The sequence below is a fragment of the Mesoplodon mirus genome (assembly GCF_964341445.2).
Source record: "Mesoplodon mirus genome assembly, chromosome: 20".
Taxonomy (NCBI): domain Eukaryota; kingdom Metazoa; phylum Chordata; class Mammalia; order Artiodactyla; family Ziphiidae; genus Mesoplodon; species Mesoplodon mirus.
This window is the reverse complement of record NC_138996.1, coordinates 3773988-3791578: the sequence shown is the minus strand read 5'-3', so window position 1 is coordinate 3791578 and position 17591 is coordinate 3773988.

Genomic DNA, 17591 nt, shown 5'->3' with positions numbered 1-17591 from the left:
GGGGATTAGGGTACGGGTTAGGGTAAGTAGTAGGGTTGGCGTTAGGGTTAGGGCTAGGGCTAGGGCTAGGGTTAGGGTTTGCGAATGGGTAAGGTTTAGGGTACCGGTGAGGTTATGGAAAAGCGTTAGGGTCAGGGTACATGTCAGGGCATGGCTTAGTAGTAGTATACTGGTTAGGATTAGGGTACGGTTTGGGTAAGGTTTAGGGTTGGGCTTAGGGTTAGCTTTATGGCTAGGGTTAGGGTTAGCCAAATGTCAGGTTTAGGGTACAGGTGATGGTACAGAAAAGTGTTAGGGTTTGTGTATGTGTTAGGACACGTGTCAGTGTTAGTGTATGGCTTACGATTAGCTTACGGGTTAGGGTAAGGTGTACAGTTGGGGTTTCGTCTAGGTTTAGGGTTAGGGTTAGTGAACGGTAAGGTTTAGGGTACAGGTGAGGTTACGGAAAAGTGTTAGGGTCAGGGTACGTGTTAGGGCAGGGGTTAGTGTGGGTTTACAGGTTAGGATTAGGGTACGGGTTAGGGTAATTGGTAGGGTTGGCGTTATGGTTAGTGTTAGGGGTAGGGTTAAGTTTAGTGAACGGGTAAGGTTTAGGTTACAGCTGAGCATACGGAAATGTTTTATTGTCAAAGTACGTGTGTGGTATTGCGTTAGTGTTAGTGTATGGGTTAAGATTAGTGTATGTGTTAGGAGTAGGTTTGTAGTTAGGTTTAGGTTTGGGGCTACGGTTATGGTTAACAAATGGTAAAGTTTAGGGTTAGTGTTAGGGTTAGGTTTAGGGGTAGGGTTAGGGTAGGTGTTAGGGCACGAGTTAGTGTTAGTGTATGGGTTATGATTAGGGTATGGGTTAGGGTAAGGTGTAGGGTTGGGGTTAGGTTTAGGTTTAGGGCTAGTGTTAGGGTTAGCGAATAGGTAACATTAGAGTACAGGTGAGCGTATGGAAATGAGTTAGGGTCAGGGTTCGTGTTAGGGCACAGGTTAGTGTTAGTTTAAGGATTAGGATTAGTGTACATGTTAGAGTTAGGTGTAGGGTTGGGCTTGGGTTTAGGGTTAGGTTTAGATCTAGGGTTAGGGTTAGTGAATGGTAAGATTTAGGCTTCAGGCGTGGGTATGGAAAAGTGTAAGGGTCAGGGTAAATATTAGGGCACGGATTAGTGTTAGTGTACGGGTTAGAATTAGGGTACGGGTTAGGCTAATGGATAGGGTTGGCGTTATGTTTAGTGTTAGGGCTAGGGTTAGGGTTAGCGAACGAGTAAGGTTTAGGTTACAGGTGAGGGTAAGGAAATGTTTTAGTGTCAAAGTAAGTGTGAGGGAATGGGTTAGTGTTAGTGTATGCATTAAGATTAGTGTACATGTTAGGGTAAGGTGTAGGGTTGTAGTTAGATTTAGCTTTAGGGCTAGGGTTAGGGTTAGCAAACGGTAAGATTTAGGGTACAGGAGAGAGTAGGGTAAAGAGTTAGAGGCAGGGTACGTGTCAGGGCATGGATTAGTGTTTGTGTACGGGATAGGATTAGGGTACGGTTTATGGTAAGGTGTTGGGTTGGTGTTAGGGCTTGGTTTAGGGGTATGTTTCGGGTTTGTGAATGGTAAAGTTTAGGGTACAGGTGAGGGTACAGAAAAGTGTTAGGCTCAGGTTACGTTTCAGGGCACGGATTAGTATTAGTGTACTGGTTAGGATTATGGTATGGGTTAGGGTAATGGGTAGGGTTGGGTTTAGGGTTAGGTTTAGGGCTATGGTTAGGGTTAGCGAAATGTAAGGTTTAGGTTACAGGTGATGGTCCAGAAACGTGTTAGGATCAGGGTACATGTTAGGGCACGGATTAGTGTTAGGGTACTGGTTAGGATTGGGTACACGTTAGGGTAAGGTTTAGGGATGGGGTAAGGTTTACATTTAGGTGTAGGGTTAAGGATAGCAAACGGTATGGTTTAGGGTACAGGTGAGTGTACAGAAAAGTGTTACGGTCAGGGTACCTGTTAGGGCACGTGTAGTGTTAGTGTATGGGTTAGGATTAGGGTACGGGTTAGGGAAATGTGTAGGGTTGAGGTTAGGGTTAAGTTTAGGGCTAGGGTTAGGGTTAGCGAACAGGTAAGTTTTATGGTACATGAGTGTACGGAAACGTGTTAGTGTCAAAGTACGTGTGAGGGCATTGCATAATTTTGGTGTACGGGTTAAGATTAGTGTACGGGTTAGGGTATGGTGTAGGGTTGGTGTTAGCATTATGTTTAGGGCTAAGGTTACGGTTAGCGAACCAGAAAGGTTTAGGGTACAGGTGAGGTTACGGAAAACGTTTAGGGTCAGGGTATATGTTAGGACACCTCTTAGTGTTAGTGTACGTGTCAGGATTAGCGTACAGTTTAGGGTAAGGTGTGGGGTTGTGGTTAGGGTTAGGTTTAGGGCTAGGCTTAGGGTTGGCGAACGGGTAAGTTTTAGGGTACAGTTGAGGGCACGGAAAAGCATTTGGGTCAGGTTATGTGTTAGGAAACGTGTTAGTGTTAATGTATGGATAGGATTAGGTTATGGGTTAGGGTAATGGTTAGGGTTGGCGTTAGGGTTAGGGATAGGCTTAGCGAACAGTTAAGGCTTATGGTACATGTGAGTGTATGGAGACGTGTTAGTGTCAAATTACGTGTGAGGGCATGGGTTAGTGTTAGTGTAGGGGTTAAAAATAGGGTACGGGTTAGAATAAGGTGTAGGGTTGGTGTTAGGGTTAGGTTTAAGTCTACAGTTAGGGTGAGCTAACGATTAGGTTTAGCGTACAGCTGAGGGTATGGAAAAGTGTTAGGGTCAGGGTACGTTTCAGGGCACTGGTTAGTGTTAATGTACGGTTTAGGATTAGTGTATGGGTTAGGGTAAGATGTAGGGTTGGCGTTAGGGTTAGGTTTAGAGCTAGGGTTAGGGTTAGCGACCGGGCAATTTTTAGGTTACAGGGGAGGGTACGGAAATGTTTTAGGGTCAAAATACATATGAGGGAATGGGTTAGTGTTAGTTTAAGGTTTAAGATTAGTGTACGTGTTAGGGTAAGGTGTAGGGTTGGAGTTAGATTTAGCTTTAGGGCTAGGGTTAGGGTTAGCGAAATGTAAGGCTTAGGGTACAGGTGAGGGTACAGAAAAGTGTTACGGTCTGTGTACGTGTCAGGGCACGGATTAGTATTAGGGCACGGGTTAGGATTACAGTACGGATTAGGGTAAGGTGTAGGATTGGGGTTAGGGTTAGTGTTAGGGTTAGGGTTAGCGAATAGGTAATATTTAAGGTACAGGTAAGCATATGGAAACGAGTTAGGGTCAGGCTTGGTGTTAGGGCACAGGTTAGTGTTATTGTACGGATTAGGATTAGGGTATGGGTTAGGATTTTGTGTAGGGTTGTGGATAGTGTTAGGCTTAGACCTAGGATAAGTTTTAGCGAACAGGTAAGGTTTACGGTACACAGGAGGGTACGGAAACGTGTTAGTGTCAAAGTACATGTGAGGGAATTGCTTAATTTTGGTGTATGGGTTAAGATCAGTGTATGGGTTAGGGTATGGTGTCAGGTTGGTGTTAGCGTTCTGTTTAGGGAAAGGGCTAGGTTTATCGAACGGTAAGATTTAGGGTACTGGAGAGGATACGGAAAAGTGTTAGTGTCAGGGTACGTGTTAGGGCACGGGTTAGTGTTAGTGTACGGGTTAGGATTAGGGTATGGGTTAGGGAAAGGTGCAGGGTTGGGGTTATATTTAGGTGTAGGGGTGGGGTTAGGGTTAGCGAATAGGTAACATTTAGGGTACAGGTGAGCTTATGGAAACAAGTTAGGGTCAGGTTTCATGTTAGGGCACAGGTTAGTGTTAGTGTATGGATTAGGGTACGGGTTAGGGTTAGGTGTAGGGTTGGGGTTAGGGTTAGGTTTAGACATAGGGTTAGGGTTAGCGAATGGTAAGATTTAGGGTACAGGAGTGGGTATGGAAAAGTGTTAGGGTCAGGGTACGTGTTAGGGCATGGATTAGTGTTAGTGTATGGGTAAGGATTAGGGTACGGGTTAGGGAAATGGGTAGGGTTGGTGTTATGGTTAGGGTTAGGACTACGGTTAGAGTTAGCAAAGGGGTAAGGTTTACGGTACACGGGAGGGTACGGAAATGTGTTAGTGTCAAAGTACATGTGAGGGCATGGGTTAGTTTTTTTGTACGGGTTAAGTTTAGTGCACGGGTTAGGGTATGCTGTAAGGTTGGTGTTAGCGTTATGTTTAGGGCTAGGGTTAGGGTTAGCGAACGGTAAGATTTTGGGTACAGGAGAGGATACGGAAAAGTGTTCGGGTCAAGGTACGTGTTAGGACATGGGTTAGTGATAGTGTATGGGTTGGGATTAGGGTACGGGTTAGGTTAAGTAGTAGGGTTGGCGTTAGGGTTAGGGCTAGGGCTAGGGCTAGGGTTAGGGTTAGCGAATGGGTAAGGTTTAGGGTACCGGTGAGGTTATGGAAAAGCGTTAGGGTCAGGGTACATGTCAGGGCATGGCTTAGTAGTAGTATACTGGTTAGGATTAGGGTACGGTTTGGGTAAGGTTTAGGGTTGGGCTTAGGGTTAGCTTTATGGCTAGGGTTAGGGTTAGCCAAATGTCAGGTTTAGGGTACAGGTGATGGTACAGAAAAGTGTTAGGGTTTGTGTATGTGTTAGGACACGTGTCAGTGTTAGTGTATGGCTTAGGATTAGCTTACGGGTTAGGGTAAGATGTACGGTTGGGGTTTCATCTAGGTTTAGGGTTAGGGTTAGCGAACGGTAAGGTTTAGGGTACAGGTGAGGTTACGGAAAAGTGTTAGGGTCAGGGTACGTGTTAGGGCAGGGGTTAGTGTGGGTTTACAGGTTAGGATTAGGGTACGGGTTAGGGTAATTGGTAGGGTTGGCGTTATGGTTAGTGTTCGGGGTAGGGTTAAGTTTAGTGAACGGGTAAGGTTTAGGTTACAGCTGAGCATACGGAAATGTTTTATTGTCAAAGTACGTGTGTGGTATTGCGTTAGTGTTAGTGTATGGGTTAAGATTAGTGTATGTGTTAGGAGTAGGTTTGTAGTTAGGTTTAGGTTTGGGGCTACGGTTATGGTTAACAAATGGTAAAGTTTAGGGTTAGTGTTAGGGTTAGGGTTAGGGGTAGGGTTAGGGTAGGTGTTAGGGCACGAGTTAGTGTTAGTGTATGGGTTATGATTAGGGTATGGGTTAGGGTAAGGTGTAGGGTTGGGGTTAGGTTTAGGTTTAGGGCTAGTGTTAGGGTTAGCGAATAGGTAACATTAGAGTACAGGTGAGCGTATGGAAATGAGTTAGGGTCAGGGTTCGTGTTAGGGCACAGGTTAGTGTTAGTTTAAGGATTAGGATTAGTGTACATGTTAGAGTTAGGTGTAGGGTTGGGCTTGGGTTTAGGGTTAGGTTTAGACCTAGGGTTAGGGTTAGTGAATGGTAAGATTTAGGGTTCAGGCGTGGGTATGGAAAAGTGTAAGGGTCAGGGTAAATGTTAGGGCACGGATTAGTGTTAGTGTACGGGTTAGAATTAGGGTACGGGTTAGGCTAATGGATAGGGTTGGCGTTATGTTTAGTGTTAGGGCTAGGGTTAGGGTTAGCGAACGAGTAAGCTTTAGGTTACAGGTGAGGGTAAGGAAATGTTTTAGTGTCAAAGTAAGTGTGAGGGAATGGGTTAGTGTTAGTGTATGCATTAAGATTAGTGTACATGTTAGGGTAAGGTGTAGGGTTGTAGTTAGATTTAGCTTTAGGGCTAGGGTTAGGGTTAGCAAACGGTAAGATTTAGGGTACAGGAGAGAGTAGGGTAAAGAGTTACAGGCAGGGTACGTGTCAGGGCATGGATTAGTGTTTGTGTATGGGATAGGATTAGGGTACGGTTTATGGTAAGGTGTTGGGTTGGTGTTAGGGCTTGGTTTAGGGGTATGTTTCGGGTTTGTGAACGGTAAAGTTTAGGGTACAGGTGAGGGTACAGAAAAGTGTTAGGCTCAGGTTACGTTTCAGGGCATGGATTAGTATTAGTGTACTCGTTAGGATTACGGTATGGGTTAGGGTAATGGGTAGGGTTTTGTTTAGGGTTAGGTTTAGGGCTATGGTTAGGGTTAGCGAAATATAAGGTTTAGGTTACAGGTGATGGTCCAGAAATGTGTTAGGATCAGGGTACATGTTAGGGCACGGATTAGTGTTAGGGTACTGGTTAGGATTGGGTACACGTTAGGGTAAGGTTTAGCGATGGGGTAAGGTTTACGTTTAGGTCTAGGGTTAAGGATAGCAAACGGTATGGTTTAGGGTACAGGTGATTGTACAGAAAAGTGTTACGGTCAGGGTACCTGTTAGGGCACGTGTAGTGTTAGTGTATGGGTTAGGATTAGGGTACGGGTTAGGGAAATGTGTAGGGTTGAGGTTTGGGTTAAGTTTAGGGCTAGGGTTAGGGTTAGCGAACAGGTAAGTTTTATGGTACATGAGTGTACGGAAACGTGTTAGTGTCAAAGTACGTGTGAGGGCATTGCATAATTTTGGTGTACGGGTTAAGATTAGTGTACGGGTTAGGGTATGGTGTAGGGTTGGTGTTAGCATTATGTTTAGGGCTAAGGTTACGGTTAGCGAACCAGTAAGGTTTAGGGTACAGGTGAGGGTACGGAAAACTTTTAGGTCAGGGTATATGTTAGGACACCTCTTAGTGTTAGTGTACGTGTCAGGATTAGCGTACAGTTTAGGGTAAGGTGTGGGGTTGTGGTTAGGGTTAGGTTTAGGGCTAGGCTTAGGGTTGGCGAACGGGTAAGTATTAGTGTACAGTTGAGGGCACGGAAAAGCATTTGGGTCAGGTTATGTGTTAGTAAACGTGTTAGTGTTAATGTATGGATAGGATTAGGTTATGGGTTAGGGTAATGGTTAGGGTTGGCGTTAGGGTTAGGGATAGGCTTAGCGAACAGTTAAGGCTTATGGTACATGTGAGTGTATGGAGACGTGTTAGTGTCAAATTACGTGTGAGGGCATGGGTTAGTGTTAGTGTAGGGGTTAAAAATAGGGTACGGGTTAGAATAAGGTGTAGGGTTGGTGTTAGGGTTAGGTTTAAGTCTACAGTTAGGGTTAGCTAACGATTAGGTTTAGCGTACAGCTGAGGGTATGGAAAAGTGTTAGGGTCAGGGTACGTTTCAGGGCACTGGTTAGTGTTAGTGTACGGTTTAGGATTAGTGTATGGGTTAGGGTAAGATGTAGGGTTGGCGTTAGGGTTAGGTTTAGAGCTAGGGTTAGGGTTAGCGACCGGGTAATTTTTAGGTTACAGGGGAGGGTACGGAAATGTTTTAGGGTCAAAATACATATGCGGGAATGGGTTAGTGTTAGTTTAAGGTTTAAGATTAGTGTACGTGTTAGGGTAAGGTGTAGGGTTGGAGTTAGATTTAGCTTTAGGGCTAGGGTTAGGGTTAGCGAAATGTAAGGCTTAGGGTACAGGTGAGGGTACAGAAAAGTGTTACGGTCTGTGTACGTGTCAGGGCACGGATTAGTATTAGGGTATGGGATAGGATTACAGTACGGATCAGGGTAAGGTGTAGGATTGGGGTTAGGGTTAGTGTTAGGGTTAGGGTTAGCGAATAGGTAATATTTAGGGTACAGGTAAGCATATGGAAACGAGTTAGGGTCAGGCTTGGTGTTAGGGCACAGGTTAGTGTTATTGTACGGATTAGGATTAGGGTATGGGTTAGGATTTTGTGTAGGCTTGTGGATAGTGTTAGGCTTAGACGTAGGGTAAGTGTTAGTGAACAGGTAAGGTTTACGGTACACAGGAGGGTACGGAAACGTGTTAGTGTCAAAGTACATGTGAGGGAATTGCTTAATTTTGGTGTATGGGTTAAGATCAGTGTATGGGTTAGGGTACGGTGTCAGGTTGGTGTTAGCGTTCTGTTTAGGGAAAGGCCTAGGTTTAGCGAACGGTAAGATTTAGGGTACTGGAGAGGATACGGAAAAGTGTTAGGGTCAGGGTACGTGTTAGGGCACGGGTTAGTGTTAGTGTATGGGTTAGGATTAGGGTATGGGTTAGGGAAACGTGTAGGTTTGGGGTTATGTTTAGGTGTAGGGGTGGGGTTAGGGTTAGCGAATAGGTAACATTTAGGGTACAGGTGAGCTTATGGAAACAAGTTAGGGTCAGGGTTCATGTTAGGGCACAGGTTAGTGTTAGTGTATGGATTAGGGTACGGGTTAGGGTTAGGTGTAGGGTTGGGGTTAGGGTTAGGTTTAGACATAGGGTTAGGGTTAGCGAATGGTAAGATTTACGGTACAGGAATGGGTATGGAAAAGTGTTAGGGTCAGGGTACGTGTTAGGGCATGGATTAGTGTTAGTGTATGGGTAAGGATTAGGGTACGGGTTAGGGAAATGGGTAGGGTTGGTGTTATGGTTAGGGTTAGGCCTACGGTTAGAGTTAGCGAACGGGTAAGGTTTACGGTACACGGGAGGGTACGGAAATGTGTTAGTGTCAAAGTACATGTGAGGGCATGGGTTAGTTTTCTTGTACAGGTTAAGTTTAGTATACGGGTTAGGGTATGCTGTAAGGTTGGTGTTAGCGTTATGTTTAGGGCTAGGGTTAGGGTTAGCGAACGGTAAGATTTTGGGTACAGGAGAGGATACGGAAAAGTGTTCGGGTCAAGGTACGTGTTAGGACATGGGTTAGTGATAGTGTATGGGTGGGGATTAGGGTACGGGTTAGGGTAAGTAGTAGGGTTGGCGTTAGGGTTAGGGCTAGGGCTAGGGCTAGGGTTAGGGTTTGCGAATGGGTAAGGTTTAGGGTACCGGTGAGGTTATGGAAAAGCGTTAGGGTCAGGGTACATGTCAGGGCATGGCTTAGTAGTAGTATACTGGTTAGGATTAGGGTACGGTTTGGGTAAGGTTTAGGGTTGGGCTTAGGGTTAGCTTTATGGCTAGGGTTAGGGTTAGCCAAATGTCAGGTTTAGGGTACAGGTGATGGTACAGAAAAGTGTTAGGGTTTGTGTATGTGTTAGGACACGTGTCAGTGTTAGTGTATGGCTTAGGATTAGCTTACGGGTTAGGGTAAGGTGTACAGTTGGGGTTTCGTCTAGGTTTAGGGTTAGGGTTAGCGAACGGTAAGGTTTAGGGTACAGGTGAGGTTACGGAAAAGTGTTAGGGTCAGGGTACGTGTTAGGGCAGGGGTTAGTGTGGGTTTACAGGTTAGGATTAGGGTACGGGTTAGGGTAATTGGTAGGGTTGGCGTTATGGTTAGTGTTAGGGGTAGGGTTAAGTTTAGTGAACGGGTAAGGTTTAGGTTACAGCTGAGCATACGGAAATGTTTTATTGTCAAAGTACGTGTGTGGTATTGCGTTAGTGTTAGTGTATGGGTTAAGATTAGTGTATGTGTTAGGAGTAGGTTTGTAGTTAGGTTTAGGTTTGGGGCTACGGTTATGGTTAACAAATGGTAAAGTTTAGGGTTAGTGTTAGGGTTAGGGTTAGGGGTAGGGTTAGGGTAGGTGTTAGGGCACGAGTTAGTGTTAGTGTATGGGTTATGATTAGGGTATGGGTTAGGGTAAGGTGTAGGGTTGGGGTTAGGTTTAGGTTTAGGGCTAGTGTTAGGGTTAGCGAATAGGTAACATTAGAGTACAGGTGAGCGTATGGAAATGAGTTAGGGTCAGGGTTCGTGTTAGGGCACAGGTTAGTGTTAGTTTAAGGATTAGGATTAGTGTACATGTTAGAGTTAGGTGTAGGGTTGGGCTTGGGTTTAGGGTTAGGTTTAGATCTAGGGTTAGGGTTAGTGAATGGTAAGATTTAGGCTTCAGGCGTGGGTATGGAAAAGTGTAAGGGTCAGGGTAAATGTTAGGGCACGGATTAGTGTTAGTGTACGGGTTAGAATTAGGGTACGGGTTAGGCTAATGGATAGGGTTGGCGTTATGTTTAGTGTTAGGGCTAGGGTTAGGGTTAGCGAACGAGTAAGGTTTAGGTTACAGGTGAGGGTAAGGAAATGTTTTAGTGTCAAAGTAAGTGTGAGGGAATGGGTTAGTGTTAGTGTATGCATTAAGATTAGTGTACATGTTAGGGTAAGGTGTAGGGTTGTAGTTAGATTTAGCTTTAGGGCTAGGGTTAGGGTTAGCAAACGGTAAGATTTAGGGTACAGGAGAGAGTAGGGTAAAGAGTTACAGGCAGGGTACGTGTCAGGGCATGGATTAGTGTTTGTGTACGGGATAGGATTAGGGTACGGTTTATGGTAAGGTGTTGGGTTGGTGTTAGGGCTTGGTTTAGGGGTATGTTTCGGGTTTGTGAACGGTAAAGTTTAGGGTACAGGTGAGGGTACAGAAAAGTGTTAGGCTCAGGTTACGTTTCAGGGCACGGATTAGTATTAGTGTACTGGTTAGGATTATGGTATGGGTTAGGGTAATGGGTAGGGTTGGGTTTAGGGTTAGGTTTAGGGCTATGGTTAGGGTTAGCGAAATGTAAGGTTTAGGTTACAGGTGATGGTCCAGAAACGTGTTAGGATCAGGGTACATGTTAGGGCACGGATTAGTGTTAGGGTACTGGTTAGGATTGGGTACGCGTTAGGGTAAGGTTTAGGGATGGGGTAAGGTTTACGTTTAGGTCTAGGGTTAAGGATAGCAAACGGTATGGTTTAGGGTACAGGTGAGTGTACAGAAAAGTGTTACGGTCAGGGTACCTGTTAGGGCACGTGTAGTGTTAGTGTATGGGTTAGGATTAGGGTACGGGTTAGGGAAATGTGTAGGGTTGAGGTTTGGGTTAAGTTTAGGGCTAGGGTTAGGGTTAGCGAACAGGTAAGTTTTATGGTACATGAGTGTACGGAAACGTGTTAGTGTCAAAGTACGTGTGAGGGCATTGCATAATTTTGGTGTACGGGTTAAGATTAGTGTACGGGTTAGGGTATGGTGTAGGGTTGGTGTTAGCATTATGTTTAGGGCTAAGGTTACGGTTAGCGAACCAGTAAGGTTTAGGGTACAGGTGAGGGTACGGAAAACTTTTAGGTCAGGGTATATGTTAGGACACCTCTTAGTGTTAGTGTACGTGTCAGGATTAGCGTACAGTTTAGGGTAAGGTGTGGGGTTGTGGTTAGGGTTAGGTTTAGGGCTAGGCTTAGGGTTGGCGAACGGGTAAGTTTTAGGGTACAGTTGAGGGCACGGAAAAGCATTTGGGTCAGGTTATGTGTTAGGAAACGTGTTAGTGTTAATGTATGGATAGGATTAGGTTATGGGTTAGGGTAATGGTTAGGGTTGGCGTTAGGGTTAGGGATAGGCTTAGCGAACAGTTAAGGCTTATGGTACATGTGAGTGTATGGAGACGTGTTAGTGTCAAATTACGTGTGAGGGCATGGGTTAGTGTTAGTGTAGGGGTTAAAAATAGGGTACGGGTTAGAATAAGGTGTAGGGTTGGTGTTAGGGTTAGGTTTAAGTCTACAGTTAGGGTTAGCTAACGATTAGGTTTAGCGTACAGCTGAGGGTATGGAAAAGTGTTAGGGTCAGGGTACGTTTCAGGGCACTGGTTAGTGTTAATGTACGGTTTAGGATTAGTGTATGGGTTAGGGTAAGATGTAGGGTTTGCGTTAGGGTTAGGTTTAGAGCTAGGGTTAGGGTTAGCGACCGGGCAATTTTTAGGTTACAGGGGAGGGTACGGAAATGTTTTAGGGTCAAAATACATATGAGGGAATGGGTTAGTGTTAGTTTAAGGTTTAAGATTAGTGTACGTGTTAGGGTAAGGTGTAGGGTTGGAGTTAGATTTAGCTTTAGGGCTAGGGTTAGGGTTAGCGAAATGTAAGGCTTAGGGTACAGGTGAGGGTACAGAAAAGTGTTACGGTCTGTGTACGTGTCAGGGCACGGATTAGTATTAGGGCACGGGTTAGGATTACAGAACGGATTAGGGTAAGGTGTAGGATTGGGGTTAGGGTTAGTTTTAGGGTTAGGGTTAGCGAATAGGTAATATTTAAGGTACAGGTAAGCATATGGAAACGAGTTAGGGTCAGGCTTGGTGTTAGGGCACAGGTTAGTGTTATTGTACGGATTAGGATTAGGGTATGGGTTAGGATTTTGTGTAGGGTTGTGGATAGTGTTAGGCTTAGACCTAGGGTAAGTGTTAGCGAACAGGTCAGGTTTACGGTACACAGGAGGGTACGGAAACGTGTTAGTGTCAAAGTACATGTGAGGGAATTGCTTAATTTTGGTGTATGGGTTAAGATCAGTGTATGGGTTAGGGTATGGTGTCAGGTTGGTGTTAGCGTTCTGTTTAGGGAAAGGGCTAGGTTTATCGAACGGTAAGATTTAGGGTACTGGAGAGGATACGGAAAAGTGTTAGGGTCAGGGTACGTGTTAGGGCACGGGTTAGTGTTAGTGTACGGGTTAGGATTAGGGTATGGGTTAGGGAAAGGTGCAGGGTTGGGGTTATATTTAGGTGTAGGGGTGGGGTTAGGGTTAGCGAATAGGTAACATTTAGGGTACAGGTGAGCTTATGGAAACAAGTTAGGGTCAGGGTTCATGTTAGGGCACAGGTTAGTGTTAGTGTATGGATTAGGGTACGGGTTAGGGTTAGGTGTAGGGTTGGGGTTAGGGTTAGATTTAGACATAGGTTTAGGGTTAGCGAATGGTAAGATTTACGTTACAGGAGTGGGTATGGAAAAGTGTTAGGGTCAGGGTACGTGTTAGGGCATGGATTAGTGTTAGTGTATGGGTAAGGATTAGGGTACGGGTTAGGGAAATGGGTAGGGTTGGTGTTATGGTTAGGGTTAGGCCTACGGTTAGAGTTAGCGAACGGGTAAGGTTTATGGTACACGGGAGGGTATGGAAATGTGTTAGTGTCAAAGTACATGTGAGGGCATGGGTTAGTTTTTTTGTACGGGTTAAGTTTAGTGTACGGGTTAGGGTATGCTGTAATGTTGGTGTTTGCGTTATGTTTAGGGCTAGGGTTAGGGTTAGCGAACGGTAAGATTTTGGGTACAGGAGAGGATACGGAAAAGTGTTCGGGTCAAGGTACGTGTTAGGACATGGGTTAGTGATAGTGTATGGGTTGGGATTAGGGTACGGGTTAGGGTAAGTAGTAGGGTTGGCATTAGGGTTAGGGCTAGGGCTAGGGCTAGGGTTAGGGTTAGCGAATGGGTAAGGTTTAGGGTACCGGTGAGGTTATGGAAAAGCGTTAGGGTCAGGGTACATGTCAGGGCATGTCCTAGTAGTAGTATACTGGTTAGGATTAGGGTACGGTTTGGGTAAGGTTTAGGGTTGGGCTTAGGGTTAGCTTTATGGCTAGGGTTAGGGTTAGCCAAATGTCAGGTTTAGGGTACAGGTGATGGTACAGAAAAGTGTTAGGGTTTGTGTATGTGTTAGGACACCTGTCAGTGTTAGTGTATGGCTTAGGATTAGCTTACGGGTTAGGGTAAGGTGTACGGTTGGGGTTTCGTCTAGGTTTAGGGTTAGGGTTAGCGAACGGTAAGGTTTAGGGTACAGGTGAGGTTACGGAAAAGTGTTAGGGTCAGGGTACGTGTTAGGGCAGGGTTTATTTTGGGTTTACAGGTTAGGATTAGGGTACGGGTTAGGGTAATTGGTAGGGTTGGCGTTATGTTTAGTGTTAGGGGTAGGGTTAAGTTTAGTGAACGGGTAAGGTTTAGGTTACAGCTGAGCATACGGAAATGTTTTATTGTCAAAGTACGTGTGTGGTATTGCGTTAGTGTTAGTGTATGGGTTAAGATTAGTGTATGTGTTAGGAGTAGGTTTGTAGTTAGGTTTAGGTTTGGGGCTACGGTTATGGTTAACAAATGGTAAAGTTTAGGGTTAGTGTTAGGGTTAGGTTTAGGGGTAGGGTTAGGGTAGGTGTTAGGGCACGAGTTAGTGTTAGTGTATGGGTTATGATTAGGGTATGGGTTAGGGTAAGGTGTAGGGTTGGGGTTAGGTTTAGGTTTAGGGCTAGTGTTAGGGTTAGCGAATAGGTAACATTAGAGTACAGGTGAGCGTATGGAAATGAGTTAGGGTCAGGGTTCGTGTTAGGGCACAGGTTAGTGTTAGTTTAAGGATTAGGATTAGTGTACATGTTAGAGTTAGGTGTAGGGTTGGGCTTGGGTTTAGGGTTAGGTTTAGACCTAGGGTTAGGGTTAGTGAATGGTAAGATTTAGGGTTCAGGCGTGGGTATGGAAAAGTGTAAGGGTCAGGGTAAATGTTAGGGCACGGATTAGTGTTAGTGTACGGGTTAGAATTAGGGTACGGGTTAGGCTAATGGGTAGGGTTGGCGTTATGTTTAGTGTTAGGGCTAGGGTTAGGGTTAGCGAACGAGTAAGGTTTAGGTTACAGGTGAGGGTAAGGAAATGTTTTAGTGTCAAAGTAAGTGTGAGGGAATGGGTTAGTGTTAGTGTATGCATTAAGATTAGTGTACATGTTAGGGTAAGGTGTAGGGTTGTAGTTAGATTTAGCTTTAGGGCTAGGGTTAGGGTTAGCAAACGGTAAGATTTAGGGTACAGGAGAGAGTAGGGTAAAGAGTTAGAGGCAGGGTACGTGTCAGGGCATGGATTAGTGTTTGTGTATGGGATAGGATTAGGGTACGGTTTATGGTAAGGTGTTGGGTTGGTGTTAGGGCTTGGTTTAGGGGTATGTTTCGGGTTTGTGAACGGTAAAGTTTAGGGTACAGGTGAGGGTACAGAAAAGTGTTAGGCTCAGGTTACGTTTCAGGGCACGGATTAGTATTAGTGTACTGGTTAGGATTATGGTATGGGTTAGGGTAATGGGTAGGGTTGGGTTTAGGGTTAGGTTTAGGGCTATGGTTAGGGTTAGCGAAATGTAAGGTTTAGGTTACAGGTGATGGTCCAGAAACGTGTTAGGATCAGGGTACATGTTAGGGCACGGATTAGTGTTAGGGTACTGGTTAGGATTGGGTACACGTTAGGGTAAGGTTTAGGGATGGGGTAAGGTTTACGTTTAGGTGTAGGGTTAAGGATAGCAAACGGTATGGTTTAGGGTACAGGTGAGTGTACAGAAAAGTGTTACGGTCAGGGTACCTGTTAGGGCACGTGTAGTGTTAGTGTATGGGTTAGGATTAGGGTACGGGTTAGGGAAATGTGTAGGGTTGAGGTTAGGGTTAAGTTTAGGGCTAGGGTTAGGGTTAGCGAACAGGTAAGTTTTATGGTACATGAGTGTACGGAAACGTGTTAGTGTCAAAGTACGTGTGAGGGCATTGCATAATTTTGGTGTACGGGTTAAGATTAGTGTACGGGTTAGGGTATGGTGTAGGGTTGGTGTTAGCATTATGTTTAGGGCTAAGGTTACGGTTAGCGAACCAGTAAGGTTTAGGGTACAGGTGAGGGTACGGAAAACTTTTAGGGTCAGGGTATATGTTAGGACACCTCTTAGTGTTAGTGTACGTGTCAGGATTAGCGTACAGTTTAGGGTAAGGTGTGGGGTTGTGTTTAGGGTTAGGTTTAGGGCTAGGCTTAGGGTTGGCGAACGGGTAAGTTTTAGGGTACAGTTGAGGGCACGGAAAAGCATTTGGGTCAGGTTATGTGTTAGGAAACGTGTTAGTGTTAATGTATGGATAGGATTAGGTTATGGGTTAGGGTAATGGTTAGGGTTGGCGTTAGGGTTAGGGATAGGCTTAGCGAACAGTTAAGGCTTATGGTACATGTGAGTGTATGGAGACGTGTTAGTGTCAAATTACGTGTGAGGGCATGGGTTAGTGTTAGTGTAGGGGTTAAAAATAGGGTACGGGTTAGAATAAGGTGTAGGGTTGGTGTTAGGGTTAGGTTTAAGTCTACAGTTAGGGTTAGCTAACGATTAGGTTTAGCGTACAGCTGAGGGTATGGAAAAGTGTTAGGGTCAGGGTACGTTTCAGGGCACTGGTTAGTGTTAATGTACGGTTTAGGATTAGTGTATGGGTTAGGGTAAGATGTAGGGTTTGCGTTAGGGTTAGGTTTAGAGCTAGGGTTAGGGTTAGCGACCGGGCAATTTTTAGGTTACAGGGGAGGGTACGGAAATGTTTTAGGGTCAAAATACATATGAGGGAATGGGTTAGTGTTAGTTTAAGGTTTAAGATTAGTGTACGTGTTAGGGTAAGGTGTAGGATTGGAGTTAGATTTAGCTTTAGGGCTAGGGTTAGGGTTAGCGAAATGTAAGGCTTAGTGTACAGGTGAGGGTACAGAAAAGTGTTACGGTCTGTGTACGTGTCAGGGCACGGATTAGTATTAGGGCACGGGTTAGGATTACAGAACGGATTAGGGTAAGGTGTAGGATTGGGGTTAGGGTTAGTGTTAGGGTTAGGGTTAGCGAATAGGTAATATTTAAGGTACAGGTAAGCATATGGAAACGAGTTAGGGTCAGGCTTGGTGTTAGGGCACAGGTTAGTGTTATTGTACGGATTAGGATTAGGGTATGGGTTAGGATTTTGTGTAGGGTTGTGGATAGTGTTAGGCTTAGACCTAGGGTAAGTGTTAGCGAACAGGTCAGGTTTACGGTACACAGGAGGGTACGGAAACGTGTTAGTGTCAAAGTACATGTGAGGGAATTGCTTAATTTTGGTGTATGGGTTAAGATCAGTGTATGGGTTAGGGTATGGTGTCAGGTTGGTGTTAGCGTTCTGTTTAGGGAAAGGGCTAGGTTTATCGAACGGTAAGATTTAGGGTACTGGAGAGGATACGGAAAAGTGTTAGGGTCAGGGTACGTGTTAGGGCACGGGTTAGTGTTAGTGTACGGGTTAGGATTAGGGTATGGGTTAGGGAAAGGTGCAGGGTTGGGGTTATATTTAGGTGTAGGGGTGGGGATAGGGTTAGCGAATAGGTAACATTTAGGGTACAGGTGAGCTTATGGAAACAAGTTAGGGTCAGGGTTCATGTTAGGGCACAGGTTAGTGTTAGTGTATGGATTAGGGTACGGGTTAGGGTTAGGTGTAGGTTTGGGGTTAGGGTTAGATTTAGACATAGGTTTAGGGTTAGCGAATGGTAAGATTTACGGTACAGGAGTGGGTATGGAAAAGTGTTAGGGTCAGGGTACGTGTTAGGGCATGGATTAGTGTTAGTGTATGGGTAAGGATTAGGGTACGGGTTAGGGAAATGGGTAGGGTTGGTGTTATGGTTAGGGTTAGGCCTACGGTTAGAGTTAGCGAACGGGTAAGGTTTATGGTACACGGGAGGGTATGGAAATGTGTTAGTGTCAAAGTACATGTGAGGGCATGGGTTAGTTTTTTTGTACGGGTTAAGTTTAGTGTACGGGTTAGGGTATGCTGTAATGTTGGTGTTTGCGTTATGTTTAGGGCTAGGGTTAGGGTTAGCGAACGGTAAGATTTTGGGTACAGGAGAGGATACGGAAAAGTGTTCGGGTCAAGGTACGTGTTAGGACATGGGTTAGTGATAGTGTATGGGTTGGGATTAGGGTACGGGTTAGGGTAAGTAGTAGGGTTGGCATTAGGGTTAGGGCTAGGGCTAGGGCTAGGGTTAGGGTTAGCGAATGGGTAAGGTTTAGGGTACCGGTGAGGTTATGGAAAAGCGTTAGGGTCAGGGTACATGTCAGGGCATGGCCTAGTAGTAGTATACTGGTTAGGATTAGGGTACGGTTTGGGTAAGGTTTAGGGTTGGGCTTAGGGTTAGCTTTATGGCTAGGGTTAGGGTTAGCCAAATGTCAGGTTTAGGGTACAGGTGATGGTACAGAAAAGTGTTAGGG